The 17,448-nt window shown below is 34.8% G+C and overlaps 1 long non-coding RNA gene across 1 annotated transcript in view; it reads right to left on the bottom strand.

Moving 5' to 3' along the window:
• Nucleotides 1-5,752: 5,752 nt before the first annotated feature.
• The window catches only part of LOC144228960 (uncharacterized), a 32,026-nt gene continuing 20,330 nt past the window's right edge, over nt 5,753-17,448 (bottom strand). Inside the window, exons 2-3 of the long non-coding RNA XR_013334311.1 lie at nt 9,016-9,081; nt 5,753-5,865 (exon numbers count right to left, since the gene is read on the bottom strand). This is a non-coding gene — a long non-coding RNA (uncharacterized LOC144228960). The remainder of the gene's footprint in view (nt 5,866-9,015; nt 9,082-17,448) is intronic.

Raw genomic sequence — 17,448 nt, 5'->3', positions numbered from 1 at the left:
GAATGGATTAAATGTGACTGCTTAAGCAAACCAGTGACCAGAATTAATCAGGGCAATGCGTCCATGTTGGTCTTGCCTCGGCTCTGGTTAAAAAAAAGAAGGAAGAAAAGAAGACAGCTCTCTAGCAGGGATGGGTGTGGTTTGGTCCAGTGCGACCCACAGGAGCCCTGTCTTGACGGTTGTGGGAAGAAGAGTGGCGGTGCCCCACTCCCTTCTTGAACCAAGCGTTGCAACTCACTTTTTTGGGTGTGTAAACTCCCTGTGCCAGGGGCATAGCCAAGGTGGGCCGTGTTCTATATCCCAAGCCGGGCCTCATTTCCAGATCTCAGTCCGCACACCCCATTGAAATTGCCCAAAATATAAACTTGCAGGCGAGCCCCTCAAGGCAGTTTCAAGCCCCTCGCCTTCCCCCTGGGGATCGAGCCAGAAGCCGCTGCTCCTGTCTCCCCCAAGTCGGGCTGGCGAGCCAGGAGCAGTTTCACCTGGTGTTGCCTGGGACCAATGCGTCCTGCCTGGGGTCAGCTGGACAGCAGGAAACCGGGTCCCTCTGTTTCCCAAGTGGAGGTTTTTCTTTTCTCCAGAGACAGGAATAGTGTCTTGGCAGTTTCAACCACTCTTTCTTTTTTTTCCCCTATACTCACCGCAGCTCCCAGAAAAGGGGGATTCCCCCCTCCCTCTGTGTCTCCCGTCCCAGCCCGATTTTATCTTCCCCAGTTCGCACTCATGCTATAAGGTTTTCTCAGTGGACTCTGTCTCCTTTTCCTCCCAAACTCCTGGATTCTGTAAGGGTTCCTTCAGGTCTTCTCCATGTGAGATATGGGGGCGAGTGAAATGTACGGAGCTCCCTTCTTCTCCGCAATCTTGACCTCCCTCTCCTGGTTCAAGCCCTTCTATGTTTGAAACCAGCCACATAGTATTTTCAAATCTCAGTCTCTCTCCCCCTGTTGGCAGGGCTCCTTTCCTTCCAGAGATTCTAGAGGAGAAAAAATTCTGCCAACCACTCTCATCTTGTATTCTCTTTTATATAATTCAACTTTTTATAGGCTTGAAACATTTTGATAAGTTTTGTTTAGGTGTTTAATCTACATTTATAGGAAATATGGGTATTCAGTTTTCCATTCTTATAAACTCTTTGCTTGGTTTTGGTATTATGGTAATGCTGACTACATAGAATGATTTGCAAAGTGTTCTCTCCCTAATTTTCAGTAAGAGTTTCTATGGTGTTTGTATTCTTTCTTTCTTTCAGGTTTGGTAGAATTCAGTAGTGAGGTCATCGGTGCTTGGAATTTTCTTTGTGAGAAGTACCAATTCAAATTCTTAAACAGATACAAGGCGACTCAGACTATTTATATTTAAACAAACTTTTATACTTGATATTTCTCAAGGAATGTATCTGTTTCATCTAAAGAGTTGAATTTATTGAGATAAAGTTACTTATGATAGTCTCTTAGTCTCCTTTTAATATCGGTAGAATCTCCAATGTTATCAGCTCTTTAATTCCTGACATTGTTTATCTGTATCTTGTCCCTCTTTTCTTAATCAGGTTAGGTCAATTTTATACATCTCAAAGATCCAGGTTTCATTTTTATTGATTTTCAATATTATACCTCTATTTTATTGGTATCTACTCTGATTTTTATTATTATTTCTTTTTTCTGTTTCTTCACATTTAATTTGTTCTTCTTTCATTGTCTTAAAGTAGAAGGAAGCCTGATGTTATTTTCTGATATAGTCACTTAGTGCTAGAAATTTCACCTAACCACTGCTTTAATAGCATTCTACAAATTTTGATATGTTTTTTTATTATCATTCAATAGAAAATATTTTCTAATTTTCATTTTCTTTCTTCTTTGACCCAGAAGTTATTTAGAAGTATGTTACTTAAGTTTTCAAGTATTGGGGAAGTTGAAGGAGATTTTTCTATTATTGATGTCTAATGTAATTCCATTGTAGTGAAAGAAGATACTTTGACTTGGAACCTTTTACATTTATTGAGATTTGTTTTACAGCACAGAATATGGTTTATTATAGTGTATATTTCAAATGCATCTGCAGTCTGGTGTTTTGGATTGAACTATTCTATAAATTTCAATTAGATTGTTATTGGGTATTTTATTTAAGTCTTCTAATTTCTTCCTGAATTTTTAGCTGCTTCTTCTAACAGTTACTTAGGAAGAGGTATTAAAATCTCTACATCTTAATTGTGGGTTTCTCTATCCTTGAAATTTTATCAGGTTTTTTTTTTCCTTCATGTATTTTGAAGCCATTATTGGACACATGATTGTTAGAATTGTTATAGTTTCTTTATGGATTTACCCCGTTAGCGTTATGACACTGACTTCTTTATCTCTTATAATATTCTTTCTTCTGAAACCTACTTTGTCTGATATTGGTACAGTCACTCTACTTTCTTTGGTTAGTGATAGCGTAGTGTATCTTTTTCTGTCCTTTTTCTTGTAAATCACTTGTGCTTTACATTTTAAATATTTCTTGTAGTTGGCATATTTAAAGTCTTGCTTTTGTTTAATTCAATATTATAATATTGATCTTTAAATATTAGTTTGGATAGTTAGACTACTCACATTTAATGTACTTATTGACATTTTCTGAATGGCCTATCTTTTTGTTGCTAGTGAGAAATCTGTTCTTTTTCCCATGTCCTTTTTTCTGCCTCATCGTGGATTAATCCAGTATTTGTTACAATTCCATTCTACATACTTTATTGGCTATATTTCTTTGCTTTGTCTTTTTAGTGCTTGATAAACGCTGTATAATACATGTTTTTAACTTTTCATGTTTACCTTCACATATGATTTTACTTCGAATATAGCATTAGAAACATGTTAAAAATATAGTTCATTTTCTCCTCACCCTGCATTTGCTACTGTTGTCAAATATTTTACTTTTCTGTATGTCTTGAACTGTTCATATGTTATAAACTTCACATTACATTATTATTCATCTTCAAACAATTATATGTTCAAGATATTTAAATAGTATGATTACAATCTTGAATATTCAGTCATATAGTTGCCATATCTAGTACATATAGTTCTTTTGTGTAGCTCTACATTACCATGTTGTATCATTTTTCCTTTTGCCTGAAGAATTATCTTTAATATTTCTTATAGTGGTTTTTTATTTGCCACTCAATTATTCTTTAACTTTAGTGTGCTTGATAAAGCCTTTATTTTGATTTGATTTTCCAAGATATTTTTACTCTGTATAGAATTATAGGCTTATAGGGTTTTCTGTTGTCGTTTTCAAAATTTTAAAAATATTGCTTCACTGGGGTGCCCAGGTGGCTTAGTCAGTTAAGTGTCTTACATCAGCTTCAGTCATGATCTCCCAGTTTATGGGTTTGAGCCCCGCATCGGGCTCTGTGCTGATAGCCAGCTCAGAGCCTGGAGCCTGTTTCAGATTCTGTCTCCCTCTCTCTGACCCTCCCCTGCTCATGCTGTCTCTCTCTCTCAGAAATAAATAAAAAATATTTTAAAAAAAATAAAAAATATTGCTTCACTATTTCTTTTTTTTTTCTGAAGAAAAGTCTGTAGTCATTCTTATCTTTGATCATATATCACTAAGGTGTCTTTTTTTTTATCTGAATGCTTTTAAGATTTTCTCTTTGACCTTGGTTGTGAGTAATTGTATTTGATATGCATTAGTACAGATTTTCCCATGCTTCCCTGTGCTGGGGAATCATTAAACTTCTTAAATCTGTTGACTTGTACTTTTCATAAAATTTGGGGAAAAAATAGCAATTATTTTTCAAATATTTTTGTGACCTGTCCCCATATTGATCCAATTATTTGTAAATTAGGGTACTTGAAGTCATACCAGATGTCATGAGTAATCTTTCCATTTTTTAAGTTATTTTCTTTCTCTGTTTTATTTTGGACAGTTTATATTTCTATGCCTTAGGTTTATTTTTTATTCTACACCATCTAATTGGCCAGTAATTCCATTGAGTAAATTTTGCATTTCACACATTTTAGTTTTTGTCTCTCATGTTCAATTTATGTCTTTCTAAAATACCTTTTATATTTTACTTAGTTTTTTTTTTAAATAGATGTGCAGTTTTAATACTAGTTTTAATATATTTATAGAACATGTGTGCTGGGTCAGTTTTGATGACTCTTGATTTTTCTCTTCAGTTGGTTGTAAGTTCCTGTTTCTCAGCATGCATGCTAATTTTTGATGAATGTCATGCTTTGTGTGGATTTTATCTTTTTGGATGCTGGATCTTTTTATATTCCTTTAACTATTTTGGAGCTTTGTTCTTAAGTTACTTGGAAAGAGTAATCTTTCTTTTCACGTCTGATTTACTAGGCATTGCTAGTGGTGAAATTTTGCCTCACCACTAAAGTAGAATGCTTCTGACTGTTCTATCCAGTATTCCCTAAATTTTAATGTTTTCCAGTCTGTCAGACGAAAACACTGTGAGCACCAAGTACTCATTTCCTCTGATCCTTTCGAGGAGTGGCTCTTTCTCTGACCTTGAGTATTTTCCTCATACATGTGGGATATGTGCCAATCAGTAATTGGCTCGCTACCTGAGAGGTGTGCTAGTATTTTGCTGCATACCTGAGATGAACCCAGTGTAGTTTTGTCTGCACAGTTCTCTTTCCTCTGGTGCTTTATCCCATAAACTGTGCTTTTGTTTCACTGGGTTTTTAACTCCACCTTCTCAGTCTAAGGAATTCATTAGAGTCTGTTTCCCTCTTCCTGTGCTAAAGCCTGACAACTCCATCAGGTCACTAAGCTGGGACATTCATAGGGTTCACTTCATTTTTTCCCCATCTCTCTGGAATCAAAATCTTTCAATGGTTCTCATAAACCCTTTGATTTTTTGATAAAGCATATAGATTCATTATACTTTTTACCTAGGAAAGATGCTGGTCTCAGATATTTGCTTTCTCTCTTACTACTAGTGTGATTACAAAAGCATTTTCCACTAGTTTACTTTGTCTTGAACAGAACACATTGCCTAGAACTCTCTCTAAGAGCTGTGTTAGCACTAGGAACTGTAGACTGAAAAACTGTCTCTGAGCTGGTAAAATAGAACAATAACCTTCTCTCATTTTGCATGCGCTAACCAGAATTATATTGAACATTCACAGACAGATAAAAAAATTTTACTTCACAGGATTTTTATTTATTTTTCATTAAGGTTTGCTGTCATAGTTTTTTAAAAAAATGTATTATACTCATTATAATATCTTGTAATATATGGTCAAATACCAAAAGAAAAAAATGCAGAAATCCAGTTCTTTCACTCAGTCTCCAAAACTTCGGTATCTCATGAAGATAGAAATAAGTCATTGGGCAACATTGGGCTCCTATTGTGATGCACCTTGTCAACTATTTGTAATTGGTTTCCAATGACAACTCTAGAAAAAGGAGATCACAAGCCAAATTTAGCATTTTGCATATTTTTGTTTATTTTTTAAAATTGTTTACAAGCCTGAAATTTTCAGAACCAGAAGGGAAACACATTTTGAAATACTAAACCTTAATAAATCTAAGTACACAGATGGGAAGAGCAGTATCACAGCTCCACTGCAATTCAAGGAAATTAAAATTTCCATGCAGGATCTGAGACAATGTGCCATTTCTGAAGGTCAGGCACCACCTGCAATGTGTAAACACAGAAGTGCAAACTTGAACTTCATTAGTTCTTCATTGAGGATCTTCATTTCTGATCTCCAAAGAAAATGTACTTTTTAATAATTGTAATATTACTGACCTTTTCCAACAGCCTGTTGATTGATTATATAACCTTTTACTCTCCTGTAGCATTGTGTGCCTTCAGCCTGGGTCCTGGACACCAATTTAAGTCAATGTGAGGAAAGCATAGGAGTTGACCTATGGAAAAAGAATTATAAAACATTTGGGCTACTGGGGACTCCTGTGCTCCATAAAAGATTTTTTTAAAGTAATTAACTATTGACCAAGTGGAAAAAGAAAAGCACAAAAGCCAGAGAACATTTTCTGTGGGATCCTAGTTACTGGGTAACAAAATCCTGATTTTCACTTGTAGATTTTCAGATGTGAATTTGGGAAGGAGAAAGAGTTCTTTTTATTTTTTTCTCTAAAACTTTATTTGAATTTTATTTTTGTTAACATACAGTATAACATTAGGTTCAGGAGTACAATATAGTGACTCAACACTTCTATGCAACACCTGGTGCTCATCACAAGAAGTGAGCTCAATCCCCATCACCCATTTAACCCATCCCCCCACCCATCACCCCTCTGGTAACCACCAGTCTGTTCTTTATAGTTTAGACTCTGTTTCTTGCTTTGCTCTCTTCCTCCTCCTCATGTTCATCTGTTTTGTTTCTTAAATTCCACATATAAGTGAAATCATAAGGTTTTGGTCTTTCTCTGACTGACTGACTGACTTCATTTAGCATAATACTCTCTAACTCCATCCACATCATTGCAGATGGCAAGATTTGGGTTTTACCTGGAGAGAAATTATCACAAAACATGTATCATTTGGAAGGCCAGAAAAAAATCAAGCATAAAACTTGTAGCAGTGGAAGAGGTGAATAAAATCTTCCTAAAATGGTAATTATTGGTTGGAGGAAGAACTGACTAAGTGAAAGAAAATGTTTTTAAGTAATATAAAAAGAGGAATTGTTTTAGTCAAGGCATTTAGGATTTGTCTAATATAAATAAAAAATAGAAATAATAGAGAAAAATAGATATATAAGGAGACACTAATAGTTTATTCCTTTTAAACTGTTTAACTTGCTCTTAGTTCTATTTCTCTTGTACTTTTCATATCTTATGAAAATCAGTTGTTAAATTTATACCATTTTATCAAAGGCAATTTTGAATAGAGAATAATATCAAACATACTTTAACATGGAAATATCCATGCATTGATTAGGGTTTTCTGCTGAGCCTAAGTTACCCTAAACAGCACCTCTCCACTGTGGTGATAGCAATTGGAATTATAGAGTACATTTTTAGGGTAAGAGAAGGGAAAAACAACCAGATATGAGATTGTTTCATGAACCTAATCTCATTTGTTAATGTAAAAAGTCATTTTATGCTTCAGAATCAAGCTTCTTATTTTGAGAGGAAGTATTTAAGAGATTTATAAGAACTTAGCATCTACATTTGGGAATCCCTTCTCAGTACTTTGTAGGAATTTTATATGTCCTTAGTAATCCAATATTCTGGGACAAATGAATTCAGACATCAGGAAATAGGAAAATATAATTCTCCTGTAAGTATAAAAAATAAACTGTCAACAGAGAAATAGTAATCCTTTGAAAATACCCATTCATGTCAAATTGAAATGAGAATTTTAAAAAAAAGAAACAAACAAAAAAACCCACAAAACAAAACAAAAGTCCCAGCAGGAGAAGTTAAAGGTGATAGCCAACATTTCTGGAAATTAGGAAATAAACTGTCAGGAGAGACCTGGTCCTGACTCATAGCCATTGTCATGTTGTAAGTACAAATTGTGCCTTGTCTTCTGCTAACAGTGATATGTTCATTCTTGCAAATAGAAAACATATTAATATGTTTGTACTCATCGTATTCTTTATACTAATCCTATAACTGATGTTCCAAGAACTAATGAGTTTGGAAGCAAAAATAAGCCTTAAATTGACAATTTAACATGTGGTTATGTGCAGTGATGATATCCTTGCAAAAAAATACTAATGTTGTATTGTTTGAATATCATGCAAAAATATTCACTGACATTCTTCAGGTTTGAATGTTTGATATAGACTCCTGTTCTTTGTAGACACATTAGCAGAAGGCATGCAAAGGAAAAAATGTGTGCATGAAATTAAAAATTAATATAAAATCTCAGTTGGCAAAAATAGTATCAACATTGTCAACCAAAATCAAAGCAAGCAAAAGAAAATCTTAATCATAAATTTAAAAAAAGATTTTATGAAACCATTTGTTCTCCTAATATCCATGAAGCTGTTTTGGACACTAAATAATTCTGCTGATTTCACTGCAAACTGAAAGACATCTTTCTATATCAAGTATCTTTGTTAAGATCAAAACTATAAGATAGGGCAATCAGTGCTTTGAATGTTTTAAAATTTCATTTTAAGAATGATAAATTTTTCTGATGTTATTTTTCAATTTATAAAATGATTTCTAGTTGGCATTTTATAATCATGGTCCCTTCTTCTAGAATTTTCTATTATCAATGATCTGTGTCAGGTACTAATTACTTGTACATGATATTAAAATTCATAATCTTCTCAAAATCCACTTGTTGATAACAAAAAATAAATCATACATTTATTATTAGTTTGAATTTTAGCAGAAAAAAACTGAAACATATCACAGAAACTTTCTATCACAGTAAAATGATTCATTTCATATTATCATGATCAGTCATTTTTAAAAATACAAATAAAATTATAAACATTAGAAAATAACATGATTTTGGAGATTTCTGACAAAATCCCTGGAATTTTCATTTGTCTAAAATCCCAAGGATTAATGCTTGTTAAGGTATGGAAACACTAAGAAATTAAAAAAAAAATTTTAATGTTTTATTTATTTCTAGGAGAGAGAGAGAGAGAGACAGGGTGAGCAGGGGAGGGTCAGAGAGAGAGGGAGTCACAGACTCTGAAATAGGCTCCAGGCTCTGAGCTGGCAGTCAGCACAGAGCCCGACGCGGGGCTCGAACCCATGAACCGTGAGATCATGACCTAAGCGAAAGTCGGACGCTTAACCGACTAAGCCACACAGGCGCCCCACAAACACTAAGAAATTTTAATGATAACTTATTATTATTTTACTCTGACCAACTTCTCCATTGTCTAGTAATAGTGCTCTAGTCTTCATTCAAAGACTTGCTTCTACTGTTCATCTGTGTCATGTTGTTCCAATATGAATTAAATTCCTACTCCCTGTGGCTACAAAACTGGTCACGAGATCTTGGCTTGACTACTCAGAGTTCTCTGGAATTTCCTGAATTCCAGAGGCACAGTTTTCTCTTTCAACTTCTGTATTGTGCTACATTACCTCCACTGGCCATGAAGAAAATCTGGAGAGAGAGGTCAACACAGTGACAAAAGCAGTGGCAAGAAACTGAAAAAGAGAGAATATGAAATCAGACCCCACATTTATGAGACTATTTGAGATTATAGATTCTGTTGAGCAGGAGGCCAATTGCACCCCTTACTTTGTAAAGCGTGATAGTAAATGTCTCTTGTCTGTTCTTTCATTGAATTGAAGCTCATTTGAGTTCAGTTTCTGTCATTTGCAGCAAAAGAGACCTAACAGAATGTGTCAGTCTAATCTGGCTGTCATAACACAACACCATAGACTGGGTGACTTATAAAATAGGGATTTATTTCTCATCGTTTTGGAGGCTGAAGAGTCCAAGATCAGGGTTCCAGCAGATTTGGCCCTTGGTGTGGCCCTCTTCATGGTTTGCTGATGCCCTTTTCATTGTACCCTCCTCACATGGTAGCGAGAGGAAGCTCTAATGTCCCCTCCTCCATGTATAAGGGCACTAAACCTGAGAGCTCCTCATGATCTCATTGCTAAACCTCATTGCTTCACAAAGCCCCCTACTTCCTAATCCAATCACATCCAGGATCAGGTTTTCAATGTACACATTTTGAGGGAATACATTCAATTCACTCTAATACTAAGCATTTCTCTATTACAAAGGTAATTTTTCACCTACTCAAGACCCAATGAATTACAGTTTGTAAGTAATATTTTTTTAAATTAAACACTTTTGTCAATGCATTAGTAAACAATTTCTCTCTATTTTGATTCACCGATTTACTAATCCTGACTGGCCTTTCCCAGTACTCTTGGTAATATTTGTAATATAGAAAATGTTACTTTTATCATGCAATTTTATTCATACTTTTAAGTAAACAAAACCAATATTGATTTAGTTTTCTGTATTAAAAATAAGAAAAACCCTTGCTTATTATCTTCTATGACACATGTTATCTTGTGCTTTTTAAACAATTTACCAGGTAAAGTCTTTTCATTTGGGATTTTATACTCTAGTTACTTGGTGATGATTATGACACAACCTATTGGATTTTCCTTGCATTCCTTTCTTTTTGAATTTAGGTGAAGAAGGTAAAGTTAATTATACTCTGCTTCATGACCCATTATAACCTCGTTTCCGGCAAGCAGTCTCTTGTTTTATTAATTCCTTTTTATCCACATTCCTCACTCTTTCTACTTCCCTCACCATAAGCAACCATTTTAATCCATTTAATATAGAACTTTTTGTTTTTAGGTGTGCAAAATATTACACATGTCTTCTACAATTACTTCTTTCTTGAATTTTTGCCCACTTGTTCCATTTTAGTCTTTACTGCAGCCCACTGAGTCCAAGAGCACCCATATGTATCTGACACGCAAGGGTTAGGATTTTTCCTTTCTCCCACCACAGCACAAGACATGGGGTCTGACTTCCCAAGGGGCCAACATTCTTCCTCAACCTAAAGCAAAGTAGAATTATTTCCCTGTGGGGTATATTTTGACCAATGGAGACAAAAGATGAGAGAAATATACCCTCTCTCTATACCAAGCTCCCATTAACTCATTCAAAGCACAGTTTTTTTCTGTAGAGTCTATCGAGAAATGTGTCATGTGGCCACCATATGCACAAGTAACAGGAGACCCGAACTGTGTCTTTTTGTCGCTCATCATAGATCAGTGGCCATACCTTAATCCATACCGTACATTAGCATCCTATCCTTCCTCACCTCACATCAGTTTCCTCTGGGATTGTACCTTCCAATAAAGAACTAGCTCTTACAACTTGCTTCTGACTCTGTTTTACAAGATCTTCAACCTGAGATAGTATGAATTATTCATTCTTGCAAACTATGAATTGTTATTTTGTGTGCATGAAATTTTATTTACACAATGGTATTGTTTTTTTTTTTCTCACTCAAACTTAGCTTTTAAGATCCATCCACGTTGCTGTATCTGCACGTTTCCTATTGCCTCTAACTGCCGCATTGTACCCTAGTTTGCCTCTACTACATTCTACACTTAGACGTTTCTGATGATGGATAACTAGGTTTCCTCCTCCAAATGCTTGCCACCGCAAATAACACTGATAAACATACTTGTCCCTTCATGTATCTATACACTTTTCCCATAAGGTGTATAGAGGAGTAGAATTCTACAGAATTGCTATATTTCCAATTCTATATGCAGTTCAATGACTATTACCAGAGCATTTCCCACACTGCCCGATGGAGGCATCAATGCACGTTCCCATCAGCAGTGTAGGAAACTTCCAATAGTCCCACATCACTGTCAGCTCTGGGGAGTATCAAGTTTTCAAATATAAAGTGATATTTCATTGTTGGATTTATTTACATTTTTCTTATGGTTAACGAGCTTGCATATTTTGTATTAACATGTTAGCCATCTGGGTTTCCTTGTATGAATTATCTGTTAATATATTTTTATATTTTACCTAATTATTCTATTGAGGTACCATATTTCATGTTGGTGTGCTGAATTGCTTTATCTCTTCTGTCAATTTTATATACAACATACACTGGTATCTATCCATAAACTTTATTCAAAGCTTCCTTTATTGAATGGAAGAAATATGCATTTAATATTCACTAATGGATTTTGGTGGTATGATAGCTAACGTTTTTTAAAAAAAAGTTTTTGAATGTTTATTTATTTTTGAGAGACAGAGTACGAGCAGGGTAGGGGCAGAGAGAGAGGGAGACACAGACTTTGAAGCTAGCTCCAGGCTCTCAGCTATCAGCACAGCCTGACATGGAGCTCGAACTCACAAGCCACAAGATCATAACTTGAGCTGAAGGCAGCCACTTAACTGAGTTAAGGCACTTTAACTTTTTAAAAATTCTCAACCCTATTGTATGGATGAACCATAGTTATTTATTAATTTACTTGTTGAAGCACATTTTGGTTGCTTCCAGTTTTTTGCAGTTATAAATAAAGCTGCTAAAATATTAGTGAACAGGTTTTTGTGTGGGCATAAGTTCCTTTTTTTAAAGTTTATTTATTTATTTATTTATTTTTTGTAAGAGAGAGAAAGAGAGCATGAATGGAGAAGGGGCAGACAAGCCAAGAGCACAGAGCCCAATGTAAGCTTGAACTCAAACTATGAAATCCTGATTTGAGCCAAAATCAAGAGTGGCACACTTAACTGACTGAGCCACCCAGGCTGTGGGTATAAATTCTTAAATCAATTATGTAAATACCTAGGAGTGTGATTACTGGATCATATAGAAAGACTTAGCTTTGTAAGAAATAATCAAACTATCTTTCAAAGTGTCTGTACCATTTTGTATTTATATCAGCAATGAATGAGAGTTCTTGATGACCTGCACCCATGCCAGCAATTTGTATTATCAGATTTTTTTAGATATTAGTAATTATAATAGTTTGTAGTTACATCTCATTTTTGCTTTAATTGGTAAATCCTTAATGTCACAAGTTGTTGAATATCTTTTCATGTGTTTGCATTTATTTATTTATTTTTGAATGAGTTATCTGTTCAGGTCTTCTGCCCATTTTAAAAAATAATATAGTTTATTGTCAAATTGGTTTCTTTCACCCATTTTTAAATTGGGTTGTTTGTTTTCTTATTGTTGAGTTTTAATGGTTCTTTGCATATTTTGGATACAATTCCTGTATCAGATACGTTTTGCAAATGTTTTTACCGTGTCTGTGCCTTGACTTTTCATTCACTTTCATAGAGCAGATTTTTTTTTTTACTTTTACTAAGTCCAATTTATCACTTTCCACTTTCATGTATCATACTTTTGATGTTGTATCACCAAATATAAAGTCACCTATGTTTTCTCCTATTTTCCTTTAAAAATGTTAGTTTTGCTTTTTAGATTTAGGTATATGATTGACTTTTGTTTTTATTCATAGATATAATGTTTGTGTCTATGTTCATGTTTTTGCATATTGTTGTCCAGTTCTAGCACCATTTATTGAAAAGATAATCCTTTCCCTATTGAATTCCCTTTGCACTATGTCAAAGAATAGTTTGCTATATTTGTATGCATCTATATCTGATTTCTCCATTATGTTCCATTGATCTGTATGTATGTCTGATTTTGCACCCAAATAGCACTATTTTGAAATCAGTTTTCTCTTCTACCTTTTTCTTCTTTTCAATATTATGGTGAGTATTCTAGATCTTTTGCTTTTCCATATCAACTTTAGAGTTAATTTGTTCGTATCTATAAAATAGATAATATTTCAACTGGCACTGTTTTTAATCTATAGATACGATTGGTAGAATTGAATCTTACCAATATTGAGTTTTACAGTCCATGGAAACAAAAATACTACCCCATTTATTTAGAACTTTGATTTATTTTTCATCAGAGATTTGTAGTTTTCCATATATAAATCCTATAAATATTTTGTTAGATTTATAGCCAAATTTTCATTTTGGGGGTGCTATTGTTAATGGCATCTTTATTTTATATTATAATTTTTAATGGAATTATGGGGGAAAGCTATTAATTTTTCACTATTAATCTTGTATCCTGTCAGTTTGTGATACTCATTAGTTGCAGTACTTTTTTGGTTAATTCTTTGGGATTTTCTCATACACAGTCATGCCATCTGGGGATAAAGGCAGCTTTCTTTCTTTTTAGTGTGTATACATTTATTTTATTTCCTCCACTTGTCTTTTCACATTAGTTAGAATTGCCACTGAGATTTAAGTAGAAATGGTAAAAAATTAAAAATCCTTGCTTCATAAGTGAAAAACATTCAGGTTCTCACCATTAAACTTTAAAGTTAGTTGTAGATTTCTTGTAGATGTTTCTTACTGGTTAATAAGTTGCCCATCTAGGGACTCAGTCAGTTAAGCATTGGACTCTTGATTTCTCCTTATTTCATGATCTCATGATTCTGTTTCTTAGTTTGAACCCTGTAGGGGTGGGGCGGAGCCTGCTTGGGATTTCTCTCCCTTTCCTTCTCCCCTCCCCCCAATGCACATGCTGACATGTCCTCTCTCTCAAAATAAATAAACATAAAAAAAAGTTTCCCTTCTATTTCCCCTCAATTTCTAGTATGATGAGAGTTTTTATCATCAAATGAGAAATTTTATCATCATATGAATGGATCCATTCATCCATGAATGGATATTTGATTTTATCAAAATTTTAAATCTGTTGATATGATCATAATTAATTTTTCTTTAGTCTATTGATAGGGTGAATTATATTGATTTTCTAATATTGAGTCAGCTTTACGCAAAGCTGATATGAATTAATGGTGGTATAAATAATTTTTATACATTGTTGGATTTAACTTACTAATATTTTGTTACTCATGTTTATGAGTACAGATTTTGTCCTCATGTTTATGTTTAGTTTCCCTTTTATGTAATGTCTGATTTTAGGTTTGGTATTAACACAATGCTAGCCTTCTAGAATGCTTTTATTTTCTAAATGAGATACTAATGATTTAGAATCGTTTATTCTTTAAATGTTTGGTAGAATTTGCCAGTAAGGCCATCTGAGTTTGAATTTTTCTGTTTTGGATTTAATTTCCTGCACAGATACTGGTTTATTAAGATACTCTATTTCTCCTTGTGTGGGTTTTACCTATTTCTAGCTTTCAAAAAAATTGGTCAATGTATTCTAAATCACCAAATTTGGGGGCATCAAGGTTTTCTAGTATTCTTTGTTATCTTTTAAATGGCAATGAGAACATTGCCGTTCTTTCATTTATGGTATTTTACATTTGTGTCATCAATCTTATTCTCTTGTAGCCTGACTAGATGTTTTCCAGTTAATATTCTCTTTTCAAGGCTCATAAAGGTAACAAACAGCCCCATGGCACAGATCCGGCTTTTGTCTTTGGTGATTTTTCTCTATTGTTTCCCTGTTTTCAATTTTATTGGTTTCTGCTTTAATTATTATGATTTCTTTTCTACTTGCTTTAGACTTAAATTAAATTGTTCTTTTTCCACATTCCTAAAGGTGAAGCAAAGGTATTGATTTTAGATATTTCCAGTACATACCTTTAATGCTACCCATTCCCCTCTAAATAAATTTTGTAAATTGTATTTTCATTTTCCTTTAGTTGTGAAATATTAAATATGTTTCTTGAGACCTCTATAGCTATGTGTTGTTTAGAAATGTGTTTTTTAATTTCAAATTATTTGAGCGATATTTCACCTTTCTTTCGTTACTGATTTCTAGTTGAATTCCACTCTGGTCTGAGAATTTATTCTGATGATTTCCCCTTTTTAACTTTGTTATGTGTCTTGTGTAGCTCAGTATGTGATCTCCCCTGAGGAATGTGCTATATCTATTAGATATAGAATTCTAGCTCATTCTGTTTATTGGATGGAGTATTCTACAAATGTCAGCTGAAACAAGTTGATTGATAGTACTGTTCAGATCAGCTGTATCCTAACTGATTTTAAGCCTGCTGATCTGTCAATTGCTAAAAGAGGGGTCTTAGAGTTTCTAAAGTATTAGATGGGTATATTTCTTCCTTCAATTCTAACAGTTTTTGCCTGACATATTTTTGATGTTTTGTTTTTAGATGTATAGATGATTGGATTGTTATGTCTTTCTTCATGGATAATTGACTACTATACCATTATGTAATGCTGTTTTTTATTTCTCATAAACGTTCTTATTCGGGAGTCTGTTTCTTGCAAAAGGAATATAATAGTTGCCCCGATTTCTTTTGATTACTATTAACGTGGCATATTTTCCTCCATCAAAAATCCATTTAAAGTGTATTTTTTAAAAAAAATTTAATGTCTGTTTTTTTTTTTTGAGAGAGACAGAGACAGAGAGTGAGTGGGGGAGAGGCAGAGGGAGAGGGAGACATGGAATCTGAAGCAGGCTACAGGCTCTGAGCTGTCAGCACAGAGCCCAATGCGGGGCTTGAACCCACGGACTGTGAGATCATGACGCCTAACCGACTGAGCCACCCAGATGCCCCTAAAGTGTATTTTTTTAAATAGACTGCAGGTATATTCCAGTTTCTATTATTGTTTTAATCCATGCCTAGGCTCTCCATCTTTTAATTTGTGTAGAGTACTGAATATAAAGTGATCATTGATATAGCTGGTGTGTTAGTCTACATGAAATGCGATAACAAAATATCACAGGAGGGGAGGGGCAAGATGGCGGAGAAGTAGGGAGCTCCGTACCTGCACTCGCGCCCAGGCATCACACGGAAAAGATCTGAAGCCATAGGAAACCGTACCACACCCAAGAGATTGGGAGAAAAAGGACGCAGATTCCACTGAGAAAGACTTCTAAAGGCTACCTCAAGAAACAAGCCAGAGTACACAAAGTGGAGAGTCCCAAATATCGCTTTGCATGTTAGTTGAATTAGCCTGTGTGTTTGTGTCCTCCTGCTCCCTGTGTGTTTGTCTGTCTGTTTTCTTTTCCAGGGCTACCTCAAGAAACAAGCTAGAGTACACAAGGTGGAGAGTCCCAAATATCACTACGAATAGGAAAATAAAATAACCAAGGTCCCAACAAGAGAGACCAGGGGATACCATTCAAAAAACACTCTCTGAAAGGATAGGCCCTGGAAAGTCAAAGAGTCTTCTTGGATATAGCAGCGCTCATAGAAACAGAGAGCATAACAGGTCTTTAAAACCAACAAGAGCCGGAAAGCTAACTAAAATGACGAAACGAAAGACCTCTCCTCCAAAGAAACTCCAAGAAGAAATGACAGCTAATGAACTGCTCAAAACAGATATCAGCAGCATAACTGAACAAGATTTTAGAATAATAATGGTAAAATTAATAGCTGGGCTTGAAAAAAACATAGGGGACATCAAAGAAACTATGGCTACAGACAGAATGGAAAATAAAAATAGGCATGAAGAATTAAAAAATGCGATAAATGAGATACATAATAAATTAGAGGCCTCCAATGCACGGATTGAAGAGGCGGAAAGGAGAATAAGTGATTTAGAAGACACCATTAAGGAAAAGCAAGAAGCTGACAAAAAAAAAGAGACAAACTGATGCAGGAACATGAAAGAAGATTTCGAGAGCTCAGCGACATGGTCAAATGCAACAATATCCGTATCATAGGAATCCCAGAAGAGGAAGAGAGGGGGAAAGGTGCTGAAGGAGTCCTGGAACAAATTATAGCAGAGAACTTCCCCGACCTGGGGAAGGAAGTAAACGTGGAAATACAAGAGGCTCAGAGGACTCCCCTCAGACGTAACTTGAATCGATCTTCTGCACGACATATCATAGTAAAAATGGAAAAATATAAGGACAAAGAGAAACTTTTGAAAGCAGCTAGGGAGAAAAGGGCCCTAACATACAAAGGGAAACCTATCAGAGTGGTGACAGACCTATCTACTGAAACTTGGCAGGCCAGAAAGGAATGGCAGAAGATCTTCAATGTGATGAACAGAAAAAATATGCAGCCAAGAATCCTCTACCCAGCAAGCATGTCATTCAAAAT

Source organism: Crocuta crocuta, unplaced genomic scaffold (genome assembly GCF_008692635.1).
Source record: "Crocuta crocuta isolate KB4526 unplaced genomic scaffold, BGI_CrCroc_1.0 scaffold546, whole genome shotgun sequence".
NCBI classification, from domain to species: Eukaryota; Metazoa; Chordata; class Mammalia; order Carnivora; family Hyaenidae; genus Crocuta; species Crocuta crocuta.
The sequence above is the reverse complement of the archived record's forward strand: the minus strand, read 5'-3'. Positions and strand labels throughout refer to the sequence as shown.